Here is an 18045-nt window from a genome sequence, read left to right as displayed (position 1 = left end):
GATAATTGAGCATGTCTTCACCCATGGGTTCCACTGATAACAGTCTTCTAATGAAAATAAAGGAATTTACTTTATTTCTTGCCTCTTGGGAGATCTTCAAGAGTAACATGAGATTTTATTTTCTTGGCTCTCCCATTCCCTCCTCCCCCTGCCCCCACTTCCCTTTCTCTGGTCATGTCCTCCTTCTTTATTTTGAACTAGACAAATGAAATACATTTTTCTATATTATAACATAGAAAGTCTGTCCAGTGAAATCATTTTGCTGCTGCTTAAGTAACAAATACCAAGAAGGTCACCGCATGCATGGGAAACAAAAAGAAACAAATCCAATGAATCAACAGACACCAGGGATGTTGTAGCTTTCTTAAGGGAGTGAGCTCTTGCACCCAGAGAGGAAGAATCCTGGAAGGTCTTGGGTCGTAGCAAGAGCCTTGGGCTTCCAGAGAGGAACCATATCTAAGCAGGACACATTTATATCTTTTTAAGACTGATCTAGAGGTGAAAAAGAGCTTTTCAGCCTCCCGAGGCAGCTTACTCATTTTATTTATATTGATCCCAGCAATAATTTCAGAAAGGACATTGCTTTATTACCTCGGTAACCATAATAGCAACCAGTAGAGGAATAATTCTCACGGAGGATGACAGATGTTCCCAATTTGATATCAAACAACATAGTCTGGAAAACTATAGGTGAAAAAAACCTTAACCCATAAACTGAGTTCCAGAGTCAAGGTAAAGGAACTCACATTGACTATGTGGGAGTATGCACGTGTGTGTACACATGTGTGCATGCGTGTGAATGATCATGTGCGTGCAGCCATGTGATGGCATGGGTTCCTGAGTGTGATTGTGAGGCTTTAATTTTCACAGATAATTTATTGGAATTGGAAGAGCCTAAGGTGGAACTGAGAGGGAGAAGAGGAGAGGAGAGGATGAAAACCGCATGAGATCGAATGCGGTGACATCTCATATGTGATGGAGATTTGTGTCAGTCTTATGCCATAACTGGTTGCATGAACACCCCTTACAATGGCTGTTCCTCATGTTCCAGTACTTTCCTCCATCATGCTGGGCCAGTGTCCTGTGTTGTTGGCCACAAAGGTGAGGGGCTTCTTCTGTTAACTACATTAAGCTTTCTCTGTCCCCCTTGGATGATCATGCCCTCCTTCCCCAATGACTTCTTTGTATATGTCCATATGTATTCAATTCATGTCTACACATGTGTGTATATGTACACATGTGTATATATGTGAGTGTGTGTATAGACACTTGATATATGTCCTTGACTTCTCCATTAGAATGTAAACTCCTTTCGAAAAGGGATAGTTTTTTTTTTTTTTTTCCCCCTAGAGACATACCCCGAGCTTTGCCCAGGGCTGGGCTTTAAAACATACTTATTGATTGACTGATCAAGGACCAAAAAGCTCATCTAAATCCAAATTACTCCCAGGTCCAGCCCAGTGAAGTGATTGTCATTCTCTTTCTTCTCAGACATACTCAAATGGAACTGAGATATCAATCATTTCAATTTTCTCTTGAACCCTGCAGATCACAGCCTACTCATGGCTGACCATGCTATAGGATGCTTATCAGTACCTTCTCATAAGTTCCTCACATAAGAGCATCCACCCCTACTCTGAAAATATTTCCTTAATTTCTCTTAAATTTATAGACTATCAATGGAACCCACAGACTATCCAGGAATAATCCCTTGATTTTACCACAGCAACAACCCAGGGCATCCTAGAGCCACCTCTAATGAGGTTGTAAAATGTTCAGTTTGAGCATTTATATCTCTGCAATTAAAGATCTCTATAAATCAGGGCTTGATTTGTTGTTTTATTGATGGTTTGGATTTAATAAAGTGTTAGCAACACAGATGAAATTTAAAAGTGTGTCCATTTTTTTCTGCAGAAATGATTTTTAAACATTTACTGGCATGCCACTTCCAGTTGCCCATCATTTTTGATCACTTATGTATTTATTCACTCATTCATTTATTTGTGTATTTATTTATTTTTGCCTTTTTGGAGGGGGAAAGGTAGGGCAATTGGGGTTAAGTGACTTGCCCGAGGTCACACAGCTAGTAAGTATTAAGTGTCTGAGGTCAAATTTGAACTCAGATCCTCCTTACTCCAGGCCTGGTGCTCTTTTCACTGTGTTACCTAGCCACAACTATCACCTATTTTTAAAAAATGTAATTTGTTCATCTGTTCCTCTTGCATAATCTCCTGTTTGTCACATTGCATAGCCTACAGTCATGGTTTCAGTGACTGTCAGTCACCAGAACCCAGCAAGCAGTACTTCCTCCACAGGATCAATTAGGGTGTGTGGTCTCCCACTTTTTCAAAAGAGAAAGAATGGACAAATGGATTCCTTGAGCCTACAAAGAATCCAACCAACATGAATGAGAACAGAGAAAAGGATCCCAACTGGGAGCAGTATACGTATGTTTTGAAAGAGCCTATAAGGCTACTACCACAAAAATAAAATTTTGGGTCAGTAGCATTCTCAGGGCTTAGGAAGCCTTGCTAGATGAACAGTGAGCCCAACAGGAGTTCTGAAAAGGTGTATCTCCATTCAAATGTGATTTTAATTCTGACTTTTCTTATTGAGGTGGCACCATTCAGATTGGGAGACAGCAGAAGTGGCTCCAGAAAATCCAGGTCTGAATTCCATCCCAAAAGCTCAACAACCTGAAAACTTGGAGAAAGCATTCTTGCCTGTATCTATTACCACAATTTTCTTTTTCTTCCTTAATTACCACCAGGCTAGATGCTTTTGAGACTTTAGAGCCACATCAAAATAGAACATTTATGTTGCATGTTAATTTATTTCTTTTCTTCTTTAAAAAAAAAAAAACTCCATTTACCCCCTACTTGTTATTGATTTATTAAGATTTCCAATGGAAACTTACAGATATTTAATATGTGCAGAGGATGCACTTCATCATGTATTTTGTTTAAAATAATATGAAGCATCAATAAAAAAAAATCACAAAAATTGTTTCATGACTTTTTACATTGAAATGAATGGATTTCAGTGTTTAAAGTGTCATAACCACTTTTCAGTCACTCCATCTGAGTCACCATCTTGGTCCATTCATTTTCCTTGACTTTTCCTCTCATGTGGTCAGAGTTGGAGTGGGCTCGGTCTGCCTGGTTCAGATTGTTGCACTTTGAATAATTCCATAAAAGTCCTTCCAGATTGCTTTGAATCCTTCATACAAATTGGTATTAATTTAATTTTAATATTTTATTACATAAATGTCCCACAATTTATTTTCCTATCTCCCTACTGTTAGTCATTGAACTTACTTCCAGTTTATTATTCTTTTAAATCACAGATAATGCTGCTATGAAAGTTCTTGAATATATAGATCTGTTTCATTTTGGTTCTTGTTTAGTTCTTACTTTTTGACAAGTCTTTCAGGGCATAATAGCCACAATGAAGTTGCTTGTCAGATGGTAGGTTTTTGTTTTGTTTTGTTTTGTTTTTACTGCATGTTGCCAGATAGCTCTCCAGAAAGATTCTACAAATTTATAATATTAATAACAGTGTATGAATATTAAAGTTTTTCCACAAGCCCTCTGGCTTGGAACTCATTATATTTTAAGTCCATTAATCAGTACATTCTTAAATCTGAAAACAAAATTGGTTAAGAAAGAATGATTGAGAATAATTCTTATGATACTATTAGAATGTAAACTCTTTGAAATTTGAGATTGTTTCAGTTGGACAGCATTTGTGTCTACAATGCATTGCATATAGCAACAACAATATATCAGGTGGTTACTAAATGTTTGTTAATTGATTGATTCCCTAAACAATACCATATTCATGAGTGTGACAGTGATTTTTTTTTAATAGAACAGGTCAAGAAATTATTTCCTGTCTTACATCACATAAAATAAAATGGATGGGGTGTGGTAACTCATTAAATGAACATTCCCCAATACAAAACAATTTTCAAAGTTATTGTTATTTAAGTGACTATCAGTTGGAAACTTAAAACCAGCACCCAAGGATTGGAAAGTGAAGATTGGAACAAAAGTCAATTTTAATGGGAGTTGTAAAGTACATACCATAAAACACCTTGGCTCCTTCTTCTTTGAAAGAAAATGAAATTACCAAGTCACAACTGTCTCCTTGTCTGTAGGGATAAGCTTTTCTAGGCAATTTCCACTCTCCGATATTGCTTCCACACTTTACTTTCTCTGTCTGATACAGCTCCTGTCCTAAACAAGAAATCTACTGTTTGGGAGGAATCTTGATGGAGATGGGATTTCACCCCTGTGGCTGGAGCCTGCATTGATGCACATGGCAGTCGCACCAAGCCTTCTGTTCCCCCGAGAGCATCCACTCAACCCACTGGAAGTCTTGCTCTGTGCTGCTTATTGTTGTTTTAAGTCTAGGGTATTTATATAGCTCCAAAACTGTCCAATTTGGTGCCTCATTCTAGCAACAGAGCATCCCAACACTCCATTCCAGGAATGCATGCCCTAGAGGCAAAGGTGTGCTGGTAAATGTTTAACAATCAGACTGCTACAAGGGGAGACATACCCTGAGGAACTTTTAAGTTTCATTTTCTCCATCACTTTCTTAAGTCTAGACAATCAACAAAAGAACAACAAGTGTGGATTTATAGCTTTTGTTGATTTTTGAGGTGTAAATGTTCACACTGAAGATTTAACAATCAGAGATCGCTTAGACTGATTCCAGCACAGTCTATACTAGTTCCCCACAAACAAGCCATATATACTCACTGTGTAGCTTTCCATTGTCCTTTAATTCAGCTGCAGTTTAGATTCTCTTATAATTTAGATTTAGAAAGAGAGAGAGACAGAGACAGAGAGAGAGAGAGAGAGAGAGAGAGACAGAGAGAGAGAGAGAGAGACAGAGAGAGAGACAGAGAGAGAGACAGAGAGACAGAGACAGAGAGAGAGACAGAGAGAGAGAGAGAGACAGAGAGAGACAGAGAGAGACAGAGAGAGAGACAGAGAGACAGAGACAGAGACAGAGACAGAGAGTGAGACTGAGAGACAAACACAGAGAGACAGACAGAGACAGACAGAGACAGAGACAGAGAAACAGAGAGACAGAGAGAAAAAGATAGAGACAGAGAGAATGAGGCAGACAGAAAGTCAGAGACAGACAGAGACCTTCCTGGTTTACAACACACAACTTTTAAAGAGTAGCTATCTAACAGGAGTTTGCAATGTGATTAAAGTAATAGGCAAATTCATCAATCGGAAATAATTAAGCATCTACTCTGTGCCAGGCACTGGAGATACATGTACACAGAATGAAATAATTCCACCTGACTGTCCAATTCCATGTCTTGTTCCAAGTAAGCAGTTTCTTTATCTGCTCCCCCAGAAATATCTATGTGGAATAAAGAAGCTGATGAAAAGCCCTGTATGTAAAACCCAGTTGGAAAGACCCTATATCTCCCAGTCTCTATAAAGGGAAGGCTCTGTAATACAAACATTGCCTTTGCTCTTATGCTCTGCCACTGCCATTGTAACCCAGTCTTAAGAGATATAGCTTTGATTTCCCCTGCTTGGCCTTCAAAGGAAATTTTTCCATTTGTGTCATTGAAGATAATCAATCAGAATCACTTTATTTTTCCAGCAGAATAAGAGGTCTCTGCAATTCTGGTGAGGCCAGCAGCCAGTGCCGTGCCTGGAGAAGGGAGAAGGGTGTGGCAGCATCAGAGGCCCTAGACTTAACTCAGAGCTCTGCTACTAAGGACCTTCTGAATTCGCAGTGAGTCACCTCTGCTTCAGCTTTCTTTCCCCTTCTTTAAAATGAGAGGGTGGCACTAGATAATCTTGAAGATGACTTCTAGTGCTTGGTCTCAAGTTCTGTGAAGCCTCATTTCCAGTGTTAGTGACCACACAGCTTTGGAGGAAATAAGTCATCTGTGTTTACATGTTGCCCCCTCCCCTATCCCATTACAAAATAAGTTTTTTGAGTCCAGGACTGTTTTATTCTTTTGTTTCTAGTGCCCACATGCAATCAATCAACCAGAACGTATTGAGTGCCTACTATGTGCCAGGCATGAATTATGCTTGATGAATTGGATGCATTCAATTCATACAGTAGCATGGTTTGCAATGGTGCCTTTTTGAAGGAGGAGGAAGACTCCTCCATGTCCATTTCTTCATGAGAGGCAGTATTGAACAGAGATAGTTCATCCACTTCAAAGCCATGGGAGTCTTGGGTTCAAGCCCAATTCTGCCCCTGGGTAAGTTACTTAGCTGCTCAGTGTTCTAGGTCACTCTCTAAGACTCTGTGTTGCCAACTCTCTGTGTAGGAGAATTCTCACCCAGGAGTTACTAATACCAATGGCGGCTGGGGGGGGGGCAGGGAATAAAAACAGGTCCAGACCCCATCCTTTAGTCTTTTGTTTTTGTATTTCTTTACTTCTTGGAAATATCCATCCTCCCTTTCTTCAAAGCCCTCAGAATGAAGCCTTCCCTGGCAGTGAAGCCACCCAGCTCAATGACTGTAAATGAAAATACACACAGCTCTTGCGCCCTAGTGTCCTCTGCCTCTCTGCTCACAAAGGAAATAAGGTTTATCAGTCTTTTCTCCGTGATTGTTAGAGATTTTTCATTTACTCCCAATATTGTTTTTTTCTTTTTGATTTCATTTTGGTCATATATTGTTTAGGTGGTTTAATTGTACATACTCTGTTGGGGCAAATAGGTGGCCCAGTAAATAGAGTGCTAGATAATGAGTTCACAGCCAACCTCAGACACTTACTAGCTGCCAGGCCCTGGGCAAGCCACTTAACCCTGTATACCTTTGTTTTCCTATCTCTAAAATTAGCTGGAGAAAAAAAAAAATGACAAACTCCTTCCAAATGGGGTCATGAAGAGTGGATCATTTCTGAGAAATGACTCAGCAGAATTGCTTATTGGGTTCTGCTTGTTTCATTCTGTCTCAATTCCTATAGATCTTCACATGTTTCTCTGAATTCTTTATGTAATTAAAAGCTTCAAGTCCATTTTTGTAAGAATTTTCTCATTGGTGGAAATTTGATTACCCGATGCTCTAGACCTGAATAAAAGGGAGAATTGTCAAGAACTTGAGAGAAGAAAGATTTGGGCCTTCTGGCTTCAACCGTCTTCAAAGAGGGAGAGTCCTGAAGGAAGAGAAAAGCTCTGAGAAGCCATTAGGTAGAGGAGCTGCCACAGTGCTTTCCATCTTTCTCTGAATTCTTCACATTATCTCTGTTTGTTGTGAAATCCCATTTTATTACAGTTCACTCAGCCCTTCCCTAAGTGATGCACAACCTATTTTGTTTCCAGTTCTTTTCCACCAGAACAAAGATTTAATATTTATCTCTGCCTTTGACCTCTTTGTGGTAGATGCCCAGAAGAGGGCTTGCTGGGTCAGAGGGTGATGCCTCGAGAGGCAGAAGCTCCATCTCAGAGGAGCCAGACTCCTTCCAAATGGATTGAGTGACCCATGATCAACTTCAGAGACGTTTCCTGCTGTCTTTTAAGAGTGAACTCATATGTAGATGTGGAAAATCCCTATTTTTCCAATGGTCAAATATTTTGAACTCATGTTGACTGAGCCACCAAGAGGGTTGGCCTGAACTCTGAAAGGAAACGAGCCTAAAAGATGTATTTGCTTGTTTTGATGCTATCCTTTCTATGGTTTGCTCACTCCTCCTCAACCTTCAGCCACCTTTTCCTTCGCTCTGCCTTTTTTTTTTCAATCAATGGACATGAACATCCAAAGCAAATGAACCATGCTGTTCTCAGTTTCTAGAGGGGGAGTTGGCTTTTTTTTTTTAACAAAGACTCTGTTTCCCCTCCCTGCATTACTCTCACCCACCTCATGACTTTCAAATTTCCGATCTCTGAAGTGGAAGTGGTTCACAGTCAAAGAAAACAGAGTTAAAGATAAGATGGGCATTGTTTCTTGGTAAGATTTGAGTCTCCAGACCTGCAATATCCATCCTCAGTCTCCAGAGGGAGTGGGGGTGGGTGGGGTGGGTGGGAGGGAGAGAATGCCTTTCAAACAAACAAGAGAGACCAGGGAAAATCAGAGGCCTGGCTAAGTGTAGGGAAGCAGCTGGATTGTCAGGGCTGTCCTACCAAGATGCCTGGAGCAGCTGCGTAGGGCAGCCTCCCTCCAGATTCCCTCCTCTCTCTTGCGATGTCGCCCTAGGAATGTTCCTAAAAGTTACCTAGAGGATTTTGCCTTGGAAACTTTGTCGACATTAAGCACATTCCATGACAGGCGTCTCGACGCCAGAGCTAGTTAGTGCGGGGCTGAGAGGTTGTTGACATTTGAGACAGGATTGGGGATGTTTTCTTTTAAAACAAGACTGTGTTACCTGACAGCACCATCTACCAGCCTCAGGCCAGACTGCAGCATGAGACGGGGAATCTCAAAGGTCTCCTGGGGTCCTCCTGATCAGAGTCCGGTTACACGCCTCTTATTGGTCTCTGGGCATAGCTTGGGGCCCAGAACACTCCGAGGAATGCAGTGCCAACAGAGGCCTTGGAGTCCAAGGTGCTCTGAGGCTGGTGTCAGAGTCTGAAAGCCAAGTATGACCTTTAAGGCCAAGAAGCCCATCCCATACACACCAAAGGCCTCCCACCAATACATGTCTGACAAGGTTTGGAATCATGGGATCCCAAGGACTTACAGCTATAAACATACCTTGGTGAAGAATGGATCCTGCCCTTTCATTTTACAGATGAGAAAAAGGAGGCCCAGAAAGGTTAGGGATTTTCCTAAGGTCACATATGTGGCAGGAAACATTGTGGAGCAGTGGAAGGAATACCGGGAAGGGGGGCATGTTTGGAGACAAGAAGCTTTGATTCTCCCAGCTCTGACATTCGCTCTCTCTGTAACCTGAAGAAAAACAAATTCTCTGGGCCTCAATATACCAATCTGTATAACGAGGAAGTTGCTTTCTTCCAGTCTGTAAATCTGTGATCTAGTTCAGCAGCCCCTTCCCATTTTACAGCTGAAGAAACTGAGGTTGCACTTTGACTGCGTGTCCAGGGTCATATAGGGAGTCAGCAGTGCAGTGGGCAGAGTCAGAGGGATTAGGCTGACTACCCTATGACAATGGGCAACTCCCTTGACCTTGCAGATCCTCAGTTTCCTCATTATAAAATGAGGGGGTGGTCTTGATGGCCCCTGAGACCTTTTCTGCTCCAGGGCTACAATCCCATAACTCCAAGGAATCTGTGGCCCTTCCCCCCCCAAGGCTCTCCAAGTCCCTTCCTTATGCTCTGTTTCTCCAAGAAGCTCTCACTCCAGTCTGCTTACTTCTTTCTCTCCATGAAACTATCCCACGCAAGGAGGGCATTAATTTCCACTTTCACCCCGTCTTCTCTCCCATGTAATTCTTTAAAGTGAACTCAAGTCTGTTTTCTCCCTTCTGGCAACAGATCCAGATTCCCACAATGAACAGGATGCCCTGTTGGCTTGTGCCTGCAGCCCTGGGCAATTCCAGCATGAGATGTGACCTTCCTACCTCTTCTCTCAAAAGAGATGAATCTTGTCCCATGTTGCCAAGAATATTAATCATTATTTTTTTTCAGGTGTTTAGGAACAGGAGCCATAACTCAGAATTGTTTACTTAGGGCAAAAAGAAGCAAGCACGATCGTGGTACAGAGGACGGTCTGACTTCTTTGGGTGCAGTTATTCCAGAAGAAGGTGGCTCATTCTTAAGAGAGTCTGTATGGGGGAAAGTGTGAAGGGGGACCTGGGGAAGGGATATCATGGTGATGGCACCTAGGGTTGGTTGAATCTTATGTCTGTTTGGGTCATCAGAGGACCGAGAAGTCAGGCATACAGATGGGGTAGGACTGTGGAGAGGAAGTATGTCCCACTTATGGTGATGCCCTGGGGTAAGACCCTGCCTGCTTGCTAGTGACAGCTTTGATGGAAACAATTTCACACTGAGCTTAGGAGGGGGAAGTAGGATTGCTTCTCAGGAGAGCAGAAGGTGATGTGAATGTATTGAAGGGGGAGGTAACATTCAAGCAAAGTTGGGGAGAGGGGACTGAAGACTTTCATGTGGGGATGCACGTGTCCCCAAATAAGAGAATGTGCCCCATGTTTAAAGCTGCTCATTCTTGGTTTGGATATTCCCACTAACCCTTCTTGTTTGTGTCCTCAGAGGATTAGTACTATGGGTTCATACTAAGACTCTGATTTAGCTGAAAAATGAAAAAAAAAAAGCCTCCAAGGCATGTGGTTTTACATCTGAGGGGGCCCAGAGCCGAACCTGATCTTTCCAAAGTCAACAGTTACTTGGCTTCAGGTTCACCTTTTCTGACAGTAGCAGAGAAATAATTTAAGTGTTTCAAGAAAAATGACCATTCTGGGCCAAACACGTCTCTCTTTTGTGACTCCATTATTTCAAAAGCAGAGGCCCTGAGAAGCTGAGAACCAGCAATATGGAGAGGATGACAGGGAGGTCAGGGATGGCAGCTCCAGAAGGGATGGTAAATGGCATTCTCCAGCCTGAGATCTACTCTGAGGATATGAAAGGATGTCCCAATACTTTGTGCAAGGGCTAGCCAGATTCCAGGTATTCCTACAAGGCATGGGCCACCAAGGTGGTCGGTCTTCCTTTCTGTGTTCTCGGAGGAGATTTCCCCAATCCAAGGCTTACATCTAATCTGCTTTATGGATCACCAACGGGAAGAATGAAAACTGTATTTCAGGAGATGATAAGGTCCCATTTGTTCCACTGCCACCATTAAGAATTTTCCAAAGTGTTTTAAGGGCCCACAAACTCTCAAAATATTGTTCTTAGGAAGGGGGAGTATTTGATTCACATTTGTGCTGACCTCAGAAATGTGAGGGCGCTTTCCTTTTTTGCAAAGGAAGCTTTTTATACCAAGATTGACCCCACAGAGAGAGCAATTCAGGCCATAAACGTGGGCAATTTAAATTAGTCTTTTGGGCGAAAATCTTTCTGTATTCCAAGTCACTCAAAATATTACCTCAATGTAACCTGAACCACTGGGAGTAGCCAGACTTAACTGGCGTTATGTTTTCAGTAGTAAAGACTGATAACTTGATAGGTCCCTGGGGTTGGACGCTTATGGTGAAAGTCCAAAGTTGACATTGCACGGTATTTTCCTGCAAATCCCCAGGGCTGGATTACAAACGAGATAAGTAAAGATGTATAGAAGGCTTCAATCTGACCATGGTTCTCCTCAAATAGATGGTGACAGTGGCCAACAGCCCTGCAGGCTTCTTCATTCTCAGATTAATATCATCTTGTCCCAAAAGTTGGGGGTTAAGAAAACTGAACTGGAAACATTCGTTTAATACTTGTTTTGGGTAGAAAGTAGGTTTATTCCATTCTCTGAATCCTGCAGTTAGAAGAAGGGGGAAAACTCATTCTCTTTGAGTTTTTCTATTCCCTGCTTCTTCCAAGACTATGGGGAAGTAGAGAATTTCCGCTCTAGTAGGACCTTAGCTTGACATACATAGTCTATCTCCTTCCCTGTATTTCACAAAGGCTTGAACTGAGCGATAGAGACATTAAGCATCTTGGACCAGGTTATACAAGGAATTACAAACTTCGGGAGGCATGTCCTGGGACTCCCAGGCCAGTGCTCAATCCTGACTGTTTCTAGAGATAAAGCTACCTTGCAAGTCACTTGTGTCTGTGGGGCTGGGCAAACACCTACAAGGGTCTTGTCCTTTTGTTTACTGTCCCTAATAATATTGACAGTAATAGCATTTATATAGCACTTCAAGGTTTGCAAAGTGTTTGAAAGTAGGATATTATTTGGTCTACACTAAGAAGTAGGTGCAATTATTATCCACATGTTACAGATGAGGAAATGTAAGTAGAGAGAGGCTAAGTGACTGTCCCAGGGTCACACAGTTAGTAAATGTGCCATTAAACAAGGCCATTAAAGAAGCAATTCCAAACAGCTGGCAGCCTCCATATGTGTTGTCTCTTATATTTGAACGTGAACTCCCTGAGAGTGTGACTGGCTCACTTTTCTAATTATGGGCCTTTACATATAGTAACCACTGAAAAAATGCTGCATTCATTCTTTCAAGTGTCTGAGGCAGGGTTAGAAACTGTTCTCCTAGCTCTGCCCAGTAAACCACCCAGCTGGAGCCATGAAAATGAATGCAATTACCACACACAAGCGCACACACACATACACACACACGCACACACACACTCACTCACTAGCTTACTCACGTGCAACCCCAAACCTCCAGCAGCTTTGAGGATCTCAACCCCAAGAGTAATCTAGGCTTACTCCATTACTGGGGGCTGCTGGAGCCAAGCTGCTTTTCAATGGCATGGGAAGCATGTAGATGTGGGTATGTGGTGCACACTTGTGGAAGGACATTCAGAAGGAAAGGAATGAGGGCATTCAATGTATATGGATCCAACATGCATGAACCTTGTCAATCAACAAGCATTTATTGTACACTTAGTCTCTCTCTGTCTCTCTGTCTCTTTCTCTCTGTCTCTCTGTGTCTGTCTATCTCTGTCTCTCCCTGTCTCTGTCCCTTTCTCTGTCTCTCTTTCTCCCTCCCTTCCCCTACCCCATCTCCTGTCTCTCTATTTCTCTGTCTTTCTGTGTGTCTTACACACACACACACACACGCACACACACACACACGCGCGCACACACACACACACACACACACACACACACACACACACACACACCCCGCACACCTCATTTGGGGATTTTCTTTGATATTCTCTTTCTCACCAGCGTATGCAGACCAGGCTACAGCCCACCGTGTAACACATCATTACCCTTTGACTGACTCACAAATTAGTTGAACTTCCTTTTCTATCAGGGCATTCAAAGATCCACTAGCACTTAACTTGCAGACCTCTTCCTCTCCCCTTAACAAATCGCCTTATGCCTATGCTGTATATATTATATTTAATATTATATATATTATCTCCCCAGGAAGATGTAAGCTCCTTGAGGGCAAGGACTGTCTGGAAACATTTCTTGTGTTTCTACCCCCAAGCTCTGGTATGGTGAGTGCCTATGGTGCTTTCCTTTTTCTCCCTGTCTGCTGCTGCTCCTCCTCCTCCTCTTCCTCTCCCTCCTCCCCCTCCTCCTCCTCCTGCTGCTCTCCTATCGTTGTCTCCTTCATCTGCCATCTTTTTCTTGACCCTTTGCTGTAAGTGTTCCCAGATGTCTGTTCTTAGTCCTCTTCTCCCTCCTAAGGCTCATCTTTTGTCATCTTAATGGATTCAAGAACTACCCTTATGCAGATGGATCACACACCCACATTTCAGCTCTTGCATTTTTGCTTTTTGTTTGACAACCTAATTATGAAATTATGATGGTGAAAATTTTGTCAGTTTAAAGCATATCAACCCACCGATAAGCATGGATCAAGCATTTTTCCACTCGGGGTGCTGGGGATGAGAGTCTGGGAAACCCCAAAGGTATAAAACAAGGCAAATGCTACAATATTAAATTGCTGGGAATCAAATTCCATTTGAGTCTGAAAGTTTTGTTTTCTTCTAATTTTTGGACATATTTTAAAATATTTTATAGTAGCAATTTACTATAAATGTAGCAATTATTAGCCCCCACAGAGATGGCCCTGGGCAGGATTCAGGAAGCTGAAGTGGGAAGAGCCCTGGGTCTGATGTTTGAGGGCCTGCATTCAGATTTTAGCTCTACCATCATCTTCCTGGGTGACCTGGAAAACCCTTTTCTTGCAGTGACCTTCATTTTTACCCCCTAAAATGAGGGATTTGACCCAGTGATTTCCATTGTCCCTTCACACTCAGCTGCCTTCTATGGTCCATGTAGTCTTACTTCATAATGGCTCACCTGTAAACTGATGGATTCGAAGCCATCAGATGCCATAATCTACTCTTCGATGATGTGGATATATACACGTGACCTACAGAATCACCTTGACTGTAATGAATGAGTTATAAATGGATACACCAGTGTGTCAATCTCCCAGCAAGCTGACACTCTAGACTCTCAAGTTTGTGTCTGGTTTGGGTGATCTTTTCTTAATCCCTACAGTATGTTCAAGATAATCTAAAACCCAAGCTATAGAGAACCTACCAGTGAAATGTAGACAGAGAATAAAAGATAGCAGCCAATCTTGCCAGCCATCCTGTGGCTTTTCTATCCCCTATGGTTGTCCTGTGCTATATAGCACTACTCACTTTAGACAGATGCCTGAAGAAGGTCCCAAAGATCTCTGGCCCCAGGAATGTTGCCTCCATCCCAATTCAGTTGTCACAGCATGAATCCAGTGACTGTCCCCCATGCCTGGAATGCTCTCCCTTCTCACTTCTACCTCCTCCTGTCTTCCTTGCTCTCAAATGCCATCTTCTTCTGGAAGCCTTCCCCTCTTTTCACACCCTAAACCGTTCTCTTTCAGATTGCTTTCCACATACTTATTTTATTCCATAGTTATGTTCATGTTATCTCCTCTGGTAGAATATTAAATCCTTGGGGACAATGATAATGTTTTGCCTTTCTTTGTACCGCCAATGTTTAGCATGCTTATTGACTGATTAGACAGACATCTTAGTAGATTACTTCTCATTATAAATATTTACTTTTCATAATAAATGCTTATTGATTTATTAATCCTAATTTTAAAAAATAATTTCCCACTGGGATAATGGGAAAAATCAAATCAAATGGGATTAATCAAGTAGCTCTAAAGGTGAAGTTCTACATGGACCAAAAAACCTAACTTCACAAATGCTGTTCAGAATGGCAGACAAAACGAACCATCAGTTTGTGTGAAAGGGAAACAAAAGGAGTTTTTTGGAGTTTTTAATGGAAGGAAGGTATGGTTGAAGGCAGCAGTATCATGAGACAAACAGATAATTTCTGTGTTCTAGGCTAAACTAAGAGAGACATCATGTCCAGGACAAAGGAGCTGGTGGCCTACTGAACTTGGCCATACCGTGGTCGGACAATCAATCTCTGCAGTATTATCAGACAATCTCTGCAGTTCTGGGAGCCAAGCTGAGTATTGGTTGAAGGAATTTCTCTTTGAGAGAAGAAAAGACTAAGCAGGAAAGCTGAGAGAAAAAGACCCAGAAAGAAAAGATGCACCTTATTTGTATTTTTATGACAGACTGTCATAGGGTAGAGAGATCAGATTTGTTCTACTTTGCCCCAATGGCAAAATGAGGACCCATGGGTGGCAGTTGAAGAGCTGGGTGTAGGCTGGATGTAAATAAAAACTTCCTAACACTTGGATCAGTCTGGACCCACAGCAATGACCATTATTGGAAACCACCAATCTGTGTCTGCACAGCTCGGTGTCAGCGACAAAGTAGGAGCAAGTCTGGTGTAGGCATAGTCTTAGATGCCTTGTGAGCTCCCTTCAAACATTGTGGTTCTGTGATTAAGAAATCTGGACATCTCATCTAGAAAAAGGAAGAGGAGGAGGGCCAGCCTAGATGCAAATGATACAAAAGGGACAGAAGAGCAGGGGTCAACTGGCACTATCGTGACCCCCCCTCCCCTTGCCCAGTCTCGGCTTCCTTGAATTTAAAATCCTTTGGAGCTGCAGAGTCAAGCTTTAGTGAGAATCTGAGGCCCTTCATTCATCTTTACCTTAAGCATTTGTGACTTTTTCCTTAGGGGCTACAAATGTTGATGTTGATTTTTTAATAGACTTCCTAATTAAACTATTGACTAGAAGCCCCTCCAATTTGGGTTGCAAACAATGAAAGGAGTGGTTTCAAGAAAAACACTTTCTCCTTGTTGCTGGGATTCCTAAGGGCTCAGAACATAAATTTCTCCTTCCCAAAGTAACTTTTTTCTTTTTTTTCTTTTCTTTCTTTTTTTGGGGGAGGGAGGGGGTGGATAAGACCGAGCTCTCATCTGCAGAAAACATCTGGCAGAAAATCTGACTCACTGCCAGAAAACATCTGGTGGAATCTTTACTTAATAACAACTGAAACAAAATATAATTAAAACAAAAACTATTTTGTTTGAGGAAAATCTTTTCTCAAGTTTTGAGAGATTACTTTTCAAACCTACCTCTAAACAAAACGAAGAAGACCAGGCAGTGTCTAGACTAGGCAAAGAGCCCAACAAACTCATGATGGCATGATGGGTCTGGGATTTTCTGAATGGGGCCAAGCAGGGGGCATACTCAATGGCTTCAGGGTGTGTTGGAAAAACTGCAGGGAGAAAAAGAAACACACACACAGAAACTATGTAATAGTTGGTCTGCTCATACTGTATTACAAGATGCCAATGACCATGAGGTCTTTTGTCCAATAGCCTCATCTTACAGAAAAAGAAACTGAGGCCCAGACAAGTGAAATGACTTGTCCAAGGGCATACGTGGTGGAATGTGAACCCAAAACATTGGACTCCAAATCCAGTGTATCCTCCATCCACTACATCAATGATGCCCAAGCTCATTTTGCTTGGTCTCAGTCAATAAGCATTTTAAAGCTCTTACCAAGTACCAAGCATAGTGCTAAGCAGTGAGGTTTCCAAAAAATAATAAAAATACAGTCCCTGCCCTCAAGGAGCTTACAATTTAATGCTAGGTATCTGGAATGCAATGCTGAGTGAAGTATGGTCAAACTCTTGAGGGGCTTAGCTCTAGTTAAGCAATTAATTCATGAAAAGATAAGGAACAATAACTCACATCTCTATAGAAACTGTCTGTAGAGAAAGTTCTTTCCGCAACTGAAAATAGAATTACTATTACTCACAGTTTACAAATGGGGAAATAGAGTCTCAGAAGATTTAAGAGACTTGACCACAGTCACAAAATTAATGTTTTCTTGCTCTATGGGAAATAAGTATTTTTTAAATGAATAATGCAGAGCCTCACTGAGATTTAGGACAGTGAGCTACATTGGGACAAATTTTCTCTCTAAAAGAAAATGTCTTATTGATGTAGTCTTTTCTGCTTTTAATAATAATGTCATTACTTACTGATTTTCTCATTTCCCATTCTCCTACTTAGAAACCCCTCCCTCCCAGCAACAAATAAACATAATAAGCTATGTGGTGTCATGGAGTAAGTGTTGAGTTAGTCTTCAGAAAGACCCATGTTTTAATCTAGCCAAGGACATTCACTGGTCATGTAATTCTAGTGACATCTCTTAATCTCTCTCAGCCTGAGTCTTCCCATACGTAAAAAGGGAATTAATTAATAGAACCAGTTTTGGTTGCTGTGAGCATGAAATGAGATCATTATGTATACATAAGTAAAGCAAAACAAAACAACACTTTGGTCATATCCAAAATTGTATTCCTTATTCCAGTTTGGGATAACCATATATGGAGCCTGGGGAACTAAAGTTAAGCCTTTAAGGAGTAGTAAGCGTAACTCAGCCTGAAATTCCAACTCTGATTTCTCTAAGTTCTATCTTGGGAAGCTAATCACAAACCACTCTATTAAGTTCCAGATCCAGCTGCTCCCCCTTAACTAGGCTCTCTTCCCAAGAGAGTCAGACTAGAGTTCATACATAATGTATGTAGAGTCAATACAAGGCTCTCATCATTCATGCAAACACCAAAGCTAATCCAGATCCAATTTTGCACAAATTTTATTTCACCCAATAGAAAACTGAAACCACAAAAGAGTCACACTAGAACCCATATAGAGACAAGACAGCTCTTCTTCCCTTTCCAGTGAGCTACAGCTCTCCCAATATCCTCTAAACTCACCTCTCCACTAAACTTCACTTGTTGGTTGTTTTATTTTTTTTTGGGGGGGGGGGTAGTGTGAAATGTTTTCACCATCCTTCCATTCACCAAAATGTGCAACCTTGAAGCTCTACTTGACTCTTCCATGTCACCCTCTCTCATAGCAAATTGGTTTCCGAGTCTTGTTGATTCTTTTATGAAATATCTTTCATCTTGCCTCTTACCTCTAATCACCATGTAACTGCTCTAATTCAAATCATTATCACTTCTCATGTGGATTATTCCAAGAGCCTCCCGATGGGTCTTTCTGCCTCCAGGCTCACTCCTCTCCAATCCATCCTTTACATAGATGACAAGACAAAATTCCTAATCAACAGATGG

At 41.6% G+C, this 18045-nt stretch overlaps 1 long non-coding RNA gene across 3 annotated transcripts in view; it reads left to right on the top strand.

Annotated features, from left to right (window-relative positions):
* Nucleotides 1-18045, top strand: part of LOC138166000 (uncharacterized) — a 62219-nt gene that overhangs the window by 24937 nt on the left and 19237 nt on the right. The window contains exons 2-5 of one of the 3 annotated variants that reach the window (XR_011169514.1): nt 871-1101; nt 5635-5769; nt 12955-13028; nt 14880-16200. This is a non-coding gene — a long non-coding RNA (uncharacterized lncRNA). Of the gene's footprint in view, nt 1-870; nt 1102-5634; nt 5770-6008; nt 7660-12954; nt 13029-14879; nt 16201-18045 lie in introns of those variants that run through there. The other 2 variants (XR_011169515.1, XR_011169516.1) reach the window with 2 other exon arrangements.

Source organism: Petaurus breviceps, unplaced genomic scaffold (genome assembly GCF_028583685.1).
Source record: "Petaurus breviceps papuanus isolate PSGF00001 unplaced genomic scaffold, PetGlider_PUasm1.0 218, whole genome shotgun sequence".
In the NCBI taxonomy this organism is placed as follows: Eukaryota; Metazoa; Chordata; class Mammalia; order Diprotodontia; family Petauridae; genus Petaurus; species Petaurus breviceps.
The sequence above is the reverse complement of the archived record's forward strand: the minus strand, read 5'-3'. Positions and strand labels throughout refer to the sequence as shown.